Consider the following 11027-nt stretch of genomic DNA (forward strand, 5'->3'; position numbering starts at 1 on the left):
AGAAGCAGGATCGAAGGACCTGCATAGGAGATCCTGTTCTTGTGAGTAAAATGGCAGGATGAACATTGTCACATTCCTATGGATATGATGAATAAGAAAAGATCTATGTCCCCACCAGGTAACAAGAAAGAAACACAAGCTTTCCTAGACCTTGTGGAATTCTGGAGAATGCATATTCTGGGTTGTAGTCAGCTTGCGAACCCTCTCTATTAAGTAACTTGAGAGAAGAACTGTTTTGAGTGGGGCTCCTAGCAACAGCAAGCTTTTGAGTAAATCAAACAGAAAATAACTTGTGTGGTAGCTCTTGGGCCAATCTGTACAGGACCAGCTGTGCAAAATGTACTCTACACTACAGTTAGGGAGCATGGCATCACCTCAGCTGTCTTGCAGAAAATACTGGAAAACTTGAGATTGTCCTCTAGGGTTTTGGAGCTGGGGGTGTCGAGGATTGAAAGGCCACGACACTCTGACTGAAAAAGAGATACTAGCAGCATATGAGGAGGTTTGAGCTGCTTCAGAAGTTGTTGGTACAGAAGCACAGCTCCTATTGGCACTGCAATAGCCTGTACGACACTGAATGTTCGAAAGAAACATCCCCTCTGCATATCACATAAGTGATGCAACATGGAGTAAGAGGCTAGCCTTGCTCACTCAACAGGCTCAAATGAAGAAACCCAGCCATCTAGGAATCGTGGCAGAAATCATGGACTGGCCAGAAGGCAGAGATTTTGAAGCATTCCCTGAGGAAGTAACTTGTGCCCAAGAGTCACCACCATATAATAAGTTATCAGAAGATGAAAGGCATTGTACTCTGTTTACTGATGGATCCTGTAGTGTTGTAGGAAGATATTGGTAGTCAAAAGGTACTGTGTGGAGTCATACACAGCAAGCTGTTGAAGGAGAAGGTGAATCAAGTTAGTCTGCAGAAGTGAAAGCCATCCAACTGGCCCTAGACATTGCTAAACAGGAAAAGTGGCCAGTACTCTTATCTCTATACTGACTTCTGGATGGTGGCAAGTGCCCTATGGGAGTAACTACAGCAGTGGAAGGAGATCAATTGGCAGTGCAGAGGTAAACCCATCTGGGCTGCTGCATTGTGGCCTGACATTGCTGCCCAGGTAGCAAACATCACTGTAAAGGTATGTCATGTAGACACTTGTGACAGTGTGCTTCCCCCCTCCTCCAACCTGACCACTTTTCCTGTAAGCCTGCTCAGGTGATAACCATCAGTGATAGATATGTCTGGTCCTGATGGCAATGGCGGCATCTGGCTTAAAGTGGATTTGAGGAAGACAGATGACAACACAATAGCCAAGGGATGGCGATGAACCTCCCTAACCGCAGTCCTGGTTAATGTCCAACTCAAACCAAATTTGGAAGAAACTAACATCTGCAGTTGGTATGCGAATATGACTATTAGTCAATTGTCTGACTCCATAAATAGTGAGCAGCCCAAGAGGCCTTTGAGGAAGTTGGCTGTGAGGGTCTGCTGTGAGCTATTCTAACTTAAATTGCATGCTTCAGTATTTTCTGTTCTTGGGTTTTGTTTGGTTGTTGGGTTTTTTTTGCACCTCTGTTTTGTTTTCTTCTGTTATTCTCTTAAACTTTTTTTTTTTATCTCAACCCACAAGTTTTGCCTTCTTTTCTTAACCAGTCTCCTCCCTGTGCCACTGGAGGGTGAGGGGAGTGAGAGAGAAACTGTGTAGTCTGGTCCCAAGTGGGGCTAAACTGCAACACCTTGCCACAACAGATCCTTGGTAAGTGACTAATAGCATTATAAACTTTGAAATCTTAACTAAGTGATATAAAGTATTGATTGTGCACATATAATCCTTTAGACATAAACTATTGGTCAAGCCTGGGACTAGGATTGGATCTAGTTGCACTTAGACTCCTCTCTGAGGAGGAGTTTAGATAGATAGGTAATATTTCCCCATTCCATTGGCCTCTACTACTCCCCAAAACATACGTGTGTATCAAGGTCCTCCTTCCCAGGGAGTGGCTGGATATCACCTGCTGATGGGAATTAGAGAATAAAGAAGACAAGGAGCAAGAGAGCAGCTTGGTGGGAGTCTGGAGGCCAGCCAAAGTGAAACCAACACAATACTTTTTCCTGGTTGATATTACAAATGACTCTCTACTTTTCAAACTATATTAATCCCTCTGTTCTTAAAGGTTTACATCCCTCACCTCACAACAGTCTACTTCAAATTTTTGATTGTTGCTGTGTCAGAAACCGAGGAGTCAGGTGTTACAGATCACTGTAGGAAATTTTAATTACTAAGGAAGTTTGAGTACCTACACAGGGTGACCCCATGTTCATTCATGTGGCATGGAGGTCTGGGCAGAGCTAGTCAAACATTGATATCAACTCCTGTCAAAGATATATATATCTTAGACACCATTCTCCTTTTCTCAGAGGAAGTTAAGTCTCTTCAGAAGAGATTTCTCTATTCCCAGCACTTTTTTTTTTTTTCTGGTGGTTTTATTTTTTTTTTCTTCCTACATGAAGAAGCAACACTGGTTAATGTTGTGGGTTTTTTTGTTTGTTTCAGTATTTCCTAGTAGTGTAACTTCCCAATAACAATTTTCTTGATTGTAGGTATTTCTGAAGTTAATTCTAAGACTGTGAGGTAAATTCTTATGAACTCGGGAAAAGGAGAAACACAGTAATATTTTGTTGCTTGTCTGTCCTTCCATATTAATTTTTATGATCATTTCAGAGTGCTGACTCCAGACTGACTCCATTTGTGGTGAAAGCAAAAACCCAGACAGACCCTCCAAGCAAGCTGGAGTCTTGAATATTTTGTGGAAATTGGCTTGATGTGACCTGTCCATCATGGTCCCCAGGAATCAAGCCAGAATAGGACACCATGTTAGGGTTGCAACAGAGACAGGCTCTTCACTGTAGCCTGATTCTTCTCTACTTATCTCTTGCAGCATCAATCTTTTCTTTGTAAATCATCATGCATGTGGCCATGCAAGGATGTGGCCACAGCTGGTGGGAAGTGATACTGAACAATCTTAAGTATAAACGGTTGAAGGACTGGGTGTGAAATGCTATGTCAGATATTGGTCTCAACAGTTATTTGTATTTTCCCATGCTCTCCGTGATCTCCCCAGTAATGCACATAGGAACCTCAAGACCTCTTGTCTTTCTAGTCTGCCTCTTTTCGTATAACCATATTTTTCTCCATTTTGTGCCATCTGTTCAGTCACTCTTAACTTTTCCTCCTTCCTTTCCTCATCCTACGTTCCTTTAGGCATTTGTTTTCCTATTCTCTGGCTACCGTCTGCTCATCTTTCCTTTGTAGTCTTTGCTTCATTCTTCTTGTCATCTCCCTCTGCTTGCATGATGACTCTGCTTTCAGAATCTCCCTCGGGTTTCCTACACATGACGGCAGCCCATGCTGCAAGCACTCTTCCCATTTTATCATGGAAATGCTTGTCTAAAGCACTGCTGAAGGAGTCATTTGCAGCCCTGCCTGCTTAGAGGAGTGCTTGCTGGCACCATTGCCTCCAGGCTCTGAACATGTCATTGCTCTTGTAGCAGGAATAGCAGGGCCTGTGTTCACTTACCTCCTAAGAAATGACCATTTCCATTGACCACAGCACTGAGGAGGTTTGCTTCCCAAAGGATTTTTTTCACAGTTGACTGATTTTTAAAACAAATTACACAAGAAAGGATTAGTGTTGGGTTGTGCCTATGTTCTCTCTCTTGCCCCAGCTGAAGGTATCCTACAGCCAGGTCCCTTGACTTTTCTCTGGCCTGTAGGCAGGGTAAGAGATATAGGAGCTGTGGCGAGCCCTAAGCCACTTGCCTGACCCATCCATACCTTCCGCCCAGTGGCCAAGTAAATGGCTCCAGTATCACACCTGTAGGAGCTTTGTGCCTCCAGGACCTCCACTCTCTCCCAGACTGGTCTTTTGCAGACAGATGTGGTAAAACTCCCTCTGCTGTGAACAGACCTTGGTATTGAAGATGTCAGAAGCAGCATATACTTATGTGAAACTGGTCAGGAGTGTTTTCTGGAGGATCAGAAGAAATACAGATATTGTTTTGTAAGTGGTATTTCCTCATGTTTCATTAATATAGGAGATAATATAGAATGTATTAGGATGAAAAGCCCCATCCTTAACTCTATACTTGTTTCTACTTTACTTCTTTTCTTTTTGTCTCCTGGCCAGCCTCACAAATGGTCTCTCAGCATATGTCTGCCCTGCTACACAGAGGAGGGCCCCAGAGGGGACTCAAGCATCTGGTTTCCTCACTCCTTAATAATTAGTTCATTCCCTAGCTCTCTCCAAGGCAGCTTTGCTATAAACCTAATCTATGCACCTAAGCTGTGTGAATATGAGATAGACAGTGATTCTTGGTCTTGGAGCTTTCTTTTATTTAGAGATATGTGCATAGCTGGTATGTTTATTTTTTCCCTAGGAAAATACTATAAAGGAATACATTGGTGAACGTTTTATCTAATGTTACCAGATGTATGCCGTGTCTTACTCAGCAGTAGTGATCATATCCCTGGTAAGCTGGATGCTAGGGAAAATGACTCCCCTTGGTCTTTTGTAGCAAGGCATGGTCAAACTCAGTCTGCTCTAGAATGACATCAGTATCAATGTGTCGGAAGGAAAATACAGTCATATTTAAAAGCTGTGGTATGTCTATAGTAGATCTTACAGAAAACATCCATTAAATACTGACTTAAGTACTTTAAATTTTTACCCTCTTAGTCTACACATCTATTGTCTTTGCTCTTAGGCTGTGCGTTCAGGATATTACCACAAAATGTTACCTGAGACCAGGTTCCTTGGTTCTAATTCCCAGATTTGCCAGTGATTTTATTTTCTTGAGTGGCTCTGGGAAAGTTATTGTTGCCCACAATACACTTCCAGAAATGAAAATTTGAATTTTACTCATAGTGTAACATGAAGGATAAATTGATGCTTATACACTCTGAACACACTGATGCTTATACATTGTGGATATATAGAGAGTACCATACGCTTGTTAAGTGTGTCAGAAAGCATAGAAATAGGAATAAAAAAATCTTACAATGCATACCAGGCAATGAAATATTACTCGCAAATTTCTGCCTAAATGCAACTTTTCCAGAATCAGTTCAGTCTTTCTGAATTCTGTGGATGATATAAAACTGGGAGAAGTGGTTGATATACCACTATGTCACTTTGGAGGCACCTGGACAGGCTGGAGAAATGGACTGACAAGAATCTCATGAAATTCAGCAAAGGGAAGTACCAAGTCTTACCCTGGGAAGGAACTACCCCTGGCACCAGCACAGGCTGAGGATGAGCTGCTGGAAAGCAGCTTTGCGGAGAAGCAAAAACTGAAATAATGGAAATTCAATTTAAGCACAAAACCCCACTTTTTACTGTGAGGGTAGTCAACCACTAGAATAGGTTTTCCAGAGATGTTGTGGAGTCTTCAGCATTGGAAATACTCACACCTGACTGGACAAAGGCCAGAGCAACCTGCTCTATCTGACCCTGCTCTGAGCAATCTCCAGAAGTGCCTACCAGCCTCAACCATCCCAAGATTCTGTGATTTACTTTTTTTTTTTTTGCAAGAAACAGAAATCCACATATTTCTAGTTAGATTGGTTTATAGAAAGGCTACAGAAAATAACATTTCTTTCAGGTAATGCAAAATAAATGTCAGATAACAATAGTGCAACAGACATCATAGATATTTCATAGTTTTGCTTGAATCTTGCAGAAAGCTTTATATATACACAGATTTACATTTTTGCTAAAGCACCACCAAAATTTTGCCTAGATTTTCTTAAGCAGGAAGATAATCCAGATTTTGTACATATAACCGTACCTAACAATCATTAGCAAACATTTGTATTCTGTACAAAATCTTCCTGTGGCACAAGAACAAAACAATAGACAACAGAGAGACATACCTCCTCTAGAAAAAAAACCCTCCTTTATCCTGTTTGATTTTGTGTCGCAGCAACAAGGACACTTGAACTTGTAGTTGTGATCATGCAGACATCAGTAAGTAAGTGTTTTGCTCTGCTGCTTGACTTCTACTGCATGCTAACATTAAATAGCAAATGCTGCAAATGACTTGGTTTATCATTTCCCTTGCTGCTTTGAAACTTCCTTAAATTTCCTAGTTTGCAGATGTTAATGATTTCACATGAACTGATCACGCAAGTAGCTCTTCCTTCCTGTTGTGCTGGACGAACTAAGCATTAATAGTCACAATAGGCAAACTCATTATACAAAAATACATAAATACTCAGTAGTCATAGTCCATAACTATGCTCATAGAAATACCTTTCCTGCAAATAAACACATTTTCAGAAAGAACATGTTCTGGAAATAACAGCAGTGTTGTGTGACCGATCCATGTTTAAAGTGTTTAAAACACGGCCACTTAATACTGTCAGAACCTGACTGGGTATATACATTGTTTATGACTTCTGCACCAGCCCAGATTCTCCTTTGAGGAAGACCAGTCCTTAGCACGCATTTGCAAACAGCCAAGAAAATTACGTCCTGTGTACTTGTAGGCAAAGTGGCAAACATCAGATCAATACTTCTGAACTTTCTCACTGCCTGATTTTGGGTTGGTTTTGTTAGGTTCATCAGATGCTACAATATCATGCGTTAGATGCAAAAGTGTCTGAATTTTCAAGTTGAAAGAAAGTATCCAAAGCATTTGCTGAATTCAGTAATGTCAAGTTTACAAAAGACTTTGCAGTTGTAAAAATACGAGAGTATAAGCCACAATGTTTGCTTTAACTTCCAGCAACTTTAGATGTGGCTGCAGGTCATGCTGAGTGTTAGCCACTTCCCAGTTTGTTTTACATGTTTTCTGGCATGCAGATATGTAATCTTAAAGTAATAGATTCTTTTTATTTCTTGCTGTTCTCAAACACTGGTAGCAAGAGTGATTTGAATTGCTCCCTACCTTCCACTCCCAACACAGGCACAATAGCAGGAAGGTGAAGAATTCCCCAGTCATCTTAGGAGTGAGGCAGGATCCTTCGTGGTTAGCCTGTTAAAGGAAGAACTATTCTCAACCCTGCTTTCCTTGAACCAATTTTTTGCTTGTCTATGTGCTCATATCCACCAATAGCAAATTACTTCACAGACCTTGCAGATTTTAAATGTCTTTGCTTTTCAGTCCGCATTGCTCAGTCTTGCCCACCTTACCCAGTGATTCCCATGCCCCGGAAAGGCATGTTAATAATATTTTCCATTTTAAAACCTTGAGATTATGGATGAAAAAAAACTATAGATCAGTGAGTAATACTGAAGGCAGAGCGCATGTGAGGCAGTGGCTCAGCTGCAGAATTTGGTCTCTAGAACCAGATACCTAGCATTGACTCAGTCCTTGCCAGCTTTTTTGGTACCTTTGGAACAGGACCAGCATGTTTCAGATCTTATACTCACTAAAGGATTTAATTTTCTTACTTTACATAGCCTAAAAACCCCACAATTAGTACATGTGTCAGTGTGCTCTGAAATAGCCTATTCATTAAATATGCTCTACGTGGGTACTGCCAGCCACCTCAGTGACCACTACTACCTCGTGTAACTTTTGTATGGCACCATCTTCCTGTGCCGCACATATTTGTGTTGCAAAGTGTGTGCCAGTATGCCTGATTGATGAAGGGATTTATATCCTCCTGTGGTGGCATGTTTGATCAGGTTCTGGGTAACCTGAGAGTGGTCTTACAGTGACATCCGACCAATACCTTCAGGCCACCCAAACAGTAGCTAAATTAGTTTTAATTGATCCATTTTAAACTCTAGTCTGGACTAATTCATCTGGGCTCTGTGTGTGCCAGCTGGCGCAGCCACCTTTCCCCTCTTCTCGGGGTCTGGCTGCTTGTGCTCCCTTGCCGGATGATGTGGGAAGGGCCTTGGTCGGGGCTGGCACAACCCTGTTGGCCTTGTGACTGCTCTCAGGTCCTGGTCAAGAGTGGAGCTCTGACTTTCTTGGGCACCAGCTTCCTTCAGGACATATGATATCTTTTGTGTCCCCCTTCAACAGGGCCCACCTTCTCCTGGGAACAGTAATCTCAACAGTTTGTGAACTGCCATAGTCTACAGCCTGGTGTTCTTGATAAGCCAGGAATGATTTTTGTTCTTTTTTTTTAATGTGCTTTTCTGTGGTTTATTCTAGTTCAGTATTAGCAATGTGAGTGGCTGAGACTCCCCCAAGAGTAGTCAGAGGTGGGCAGAGACCTCTCCAATTCTCCCATTCCAGTACCCATTCCAACACCAGAGCTCTTGACCCACATATTCAAGAGGGTGGTCTGCTGGGATATCTTGCAGGTGGTGTTCCACACTGTTGATGTAGATGTTGCTAGCCAATTCATTAACAGCTTGTTATAAATGTGTTCTGGTTTCAGCAGGGATGGAGTTAATTTTCCTCCCAGTAGCCGGTGTGTTTTGGATTTTGTGTTTTTAGAATGTTGATAAACACTCTGATGATATGAGTTAATGAGACCAAGGATACAGTCTGGCTTTCCAAGTCTAGCTAATGTGCAGATGCAGGAAGCTGGGGGAAAGACAGACAGAATAATTGACCCAAACTCACCAAAGAGAGTATTCTGTGCCATAAATGTCATGCTCAGTATATAAGTGGGGGTTGGACAGGGTGGGTATCTGCCTTCCTGGCATCCATCCCTCTCTCTCATTCACTGGCATCGTTCCCTCTACCTTGCTGCCCCTCTTTTTGCTCCTTTGCTTGCTGCACGGTTTCGTTTTCATGATTGCTGCTCAGGACGGGCTGTATTGGGACATTGGGTGGTGAGAAAAAATGTACATTGTTCATTTTGTATATTTTAATATCCTTATATTCTGTCATTATTGTAGTTTTCCTTTGCTATTTTAGTAAACTGTCTTCATCTCAACCCATGAGTTTTCCTTTCTTCCTAATTCTCTCCTCTGTCCTGCTGGGGAGGGGGAGAGTGAGTGAGAAACTGTGTGGTGTTTGGGCTAAACTGTCACAGTCTTTTTGGTGCCCAATGTGGGGCTTGAAGGGTTGAGGTAATGACAGATCTGACCAGAGTGTGTTAAAGTTGTTACAAGTGCTCTTTTATTTAAGAGTCCCTGGCCACAATGTTGTACTATGTGTTTGCATGATGGTGTTATGTAAATCCTCAGTTGCATCACATATTTCCTTTGGTGCTGTTTATCACTTCTTGGAAATGGATCAGAATTCTTGTTTTGTTGTACTGGGCACTACTGGCTTATGATATGATAACATCACTGGTCATGAAATCCGTCTGGTCCTTGTTTTTGTCATTGCTGGCAACTCCGTACTTGGGGCGCCATTTCACAAAAATTATTAATAATCACACTTTTTTCTTTTTCTTCCCGGAGAACCAATCTATGGGGAATTCAGGGGAGGATATTTTCCCCTACTCTTTTACCTTCCCTTTTTCCTTTAAGCTAGTCACATCAGCTCTTGAGAATTTTGAATATCCTAGGGATGTGCAAGCCAGCATACTCCTATTGCTATGTCTCCTGAATGTGTTTCAGATTTTGTTTAGAATTAAACAAATATTTTTAAAGATCACCTGGAGATCTGCCTCGAGCTGGAGGGGCAGGGGTGGCATGACATGTGGGAGAATATGGGCAGGTACCTAGAGAACTTCTTACCTCCCATGGTCTGGAACTTCACTCATGAACAACTGCAGAATCCTGATGAAGTGATAGAATATTTGAAAGGAAAATGCCATGGTTGTTCCAAAGAGGCACAGCTTATCGCTTTGTGTTGGGCACTGGCTAGTATCTACCAAACACTGCTCAGTGTTATGCAGCACCCTCAGGAAGAAGGGAGAGAAAATCAACTGACAGATACTGTGGCTGCTCCAGCCTCTGCAACAGACACCGCAGCTACTCCAGCCTCAGCAATAGGCACTGCGGCTGCTCCAATCCCAGCTACCGGCACTGCAGCTGAATCAGAGAACCAACCCATGTTGGTATCAATTGCCCCTGTACAGAAGAAGAAATCTTGGCAGTGAAAGTCAGCTCATTTAGTAAGGGATGAGGAAAAACCAGGACCATCACCAGCAGAGGAGGAAGAAGAGGAACTCCTCAACAAGACTGAAACCACCCGATCCCTATCCCTGAGTGAGATGCGAGATATACGAAAAGATTTTGGCCGGTGTTCAGGCAAGCACCTTGTCACTTGGCTGCTCCGATGCTGGGATAGTGAGGCCAGTAGCCTGGAATTAGATGATAAGGAAGCTAAACAGCTGGGATCTCTTTCTAGGGAAGGGGGCATTGGCAAAGTGATTGGAAGAGATGCACAAGCTCTCAGCCTCTGGAGGCAACTCCTGTCAAGTATGAAGGAAAGATATCCCTTCAAGGAAGATGTTACCTATCACCCAGGCAAGTGGACCACCATACAGAGAGGTATCCAGTACCTAAGGGAATTAGCTGTGCTGGAAATAATTTATAGTGACCTGGATAGTGAGGAGTCACCCAAAGATCCAGATGAAGTCCAGTGCACATGGCTCATGTTGTGGAAGTTTCTATGGAGGGTACCATTATCATATGCAAATTCATTGGCAGTACTGAGTTGGAAAGATGGGGAGGTACCAACCATGGATAAATTGGCTAGTTAGCTCCAGCAATATGAAGAAACTCTTTTCCTCCCTTCTCACAGCTGTGAAGAAACTGTTTTGGGAGTTCCAGCAATTCAAAGAGGATAGATCCTACTCCTCATCTGTACAGACCAGTACTCCAGCTATTAAGAGTAAACATTTCCCTGCTCCAGAGAGACGGTACACATGGCAAGGTACCTTGTGATTTACGTTGCATGACCAAGGAGAGGACACAAGAAAGTGGGATGGGAAACTTACCTTGACCCTAGAGACACGGGTACGTGAGTTGTGGGGAAAAATAATTTCAAATAGAAGTTCTCCCTGGAAAATTGCTGCTCCAGTCTCCAATGGACAGTTACCCAGACAGAATAGAAGGGCTGATCTTACCTCTGATCCTATGGAAGGGAATTCTAATTCATATTC

At 42.5% G+C, this 11027-nt stretch overlaps 1 pseudogene; it reads left to right on the plus strand.

The window, feature by feature from the left end:
* The first annotated feature begins 9614 nt into the window (after positions 1-9614).
* LOC147602299 (uncharacterized) lies at positions 9615-10625 on the plus strand (annotated as a pseudogene).
* The last annotated feature ends 402 nt before the right edge of the window (positions 10626-11027 follow it).

The sequence above is a fragment of the Chlamydotis macqueenii genome, chromosome 1, assembly GCF_036417535.1.
Source record: "Chlamydotis macqueenii isolate bChlMac1 chromosome 1, bChlMac1.mat, whole genome shotgun sequence".
Taxonomy (NCBI): domain Eukaryota; kingdom Metazoa; phylum Chordata; class Aves; order Otidiformes; family Otididae; genus Chlamydotis; species Chlamydotis macqueenii.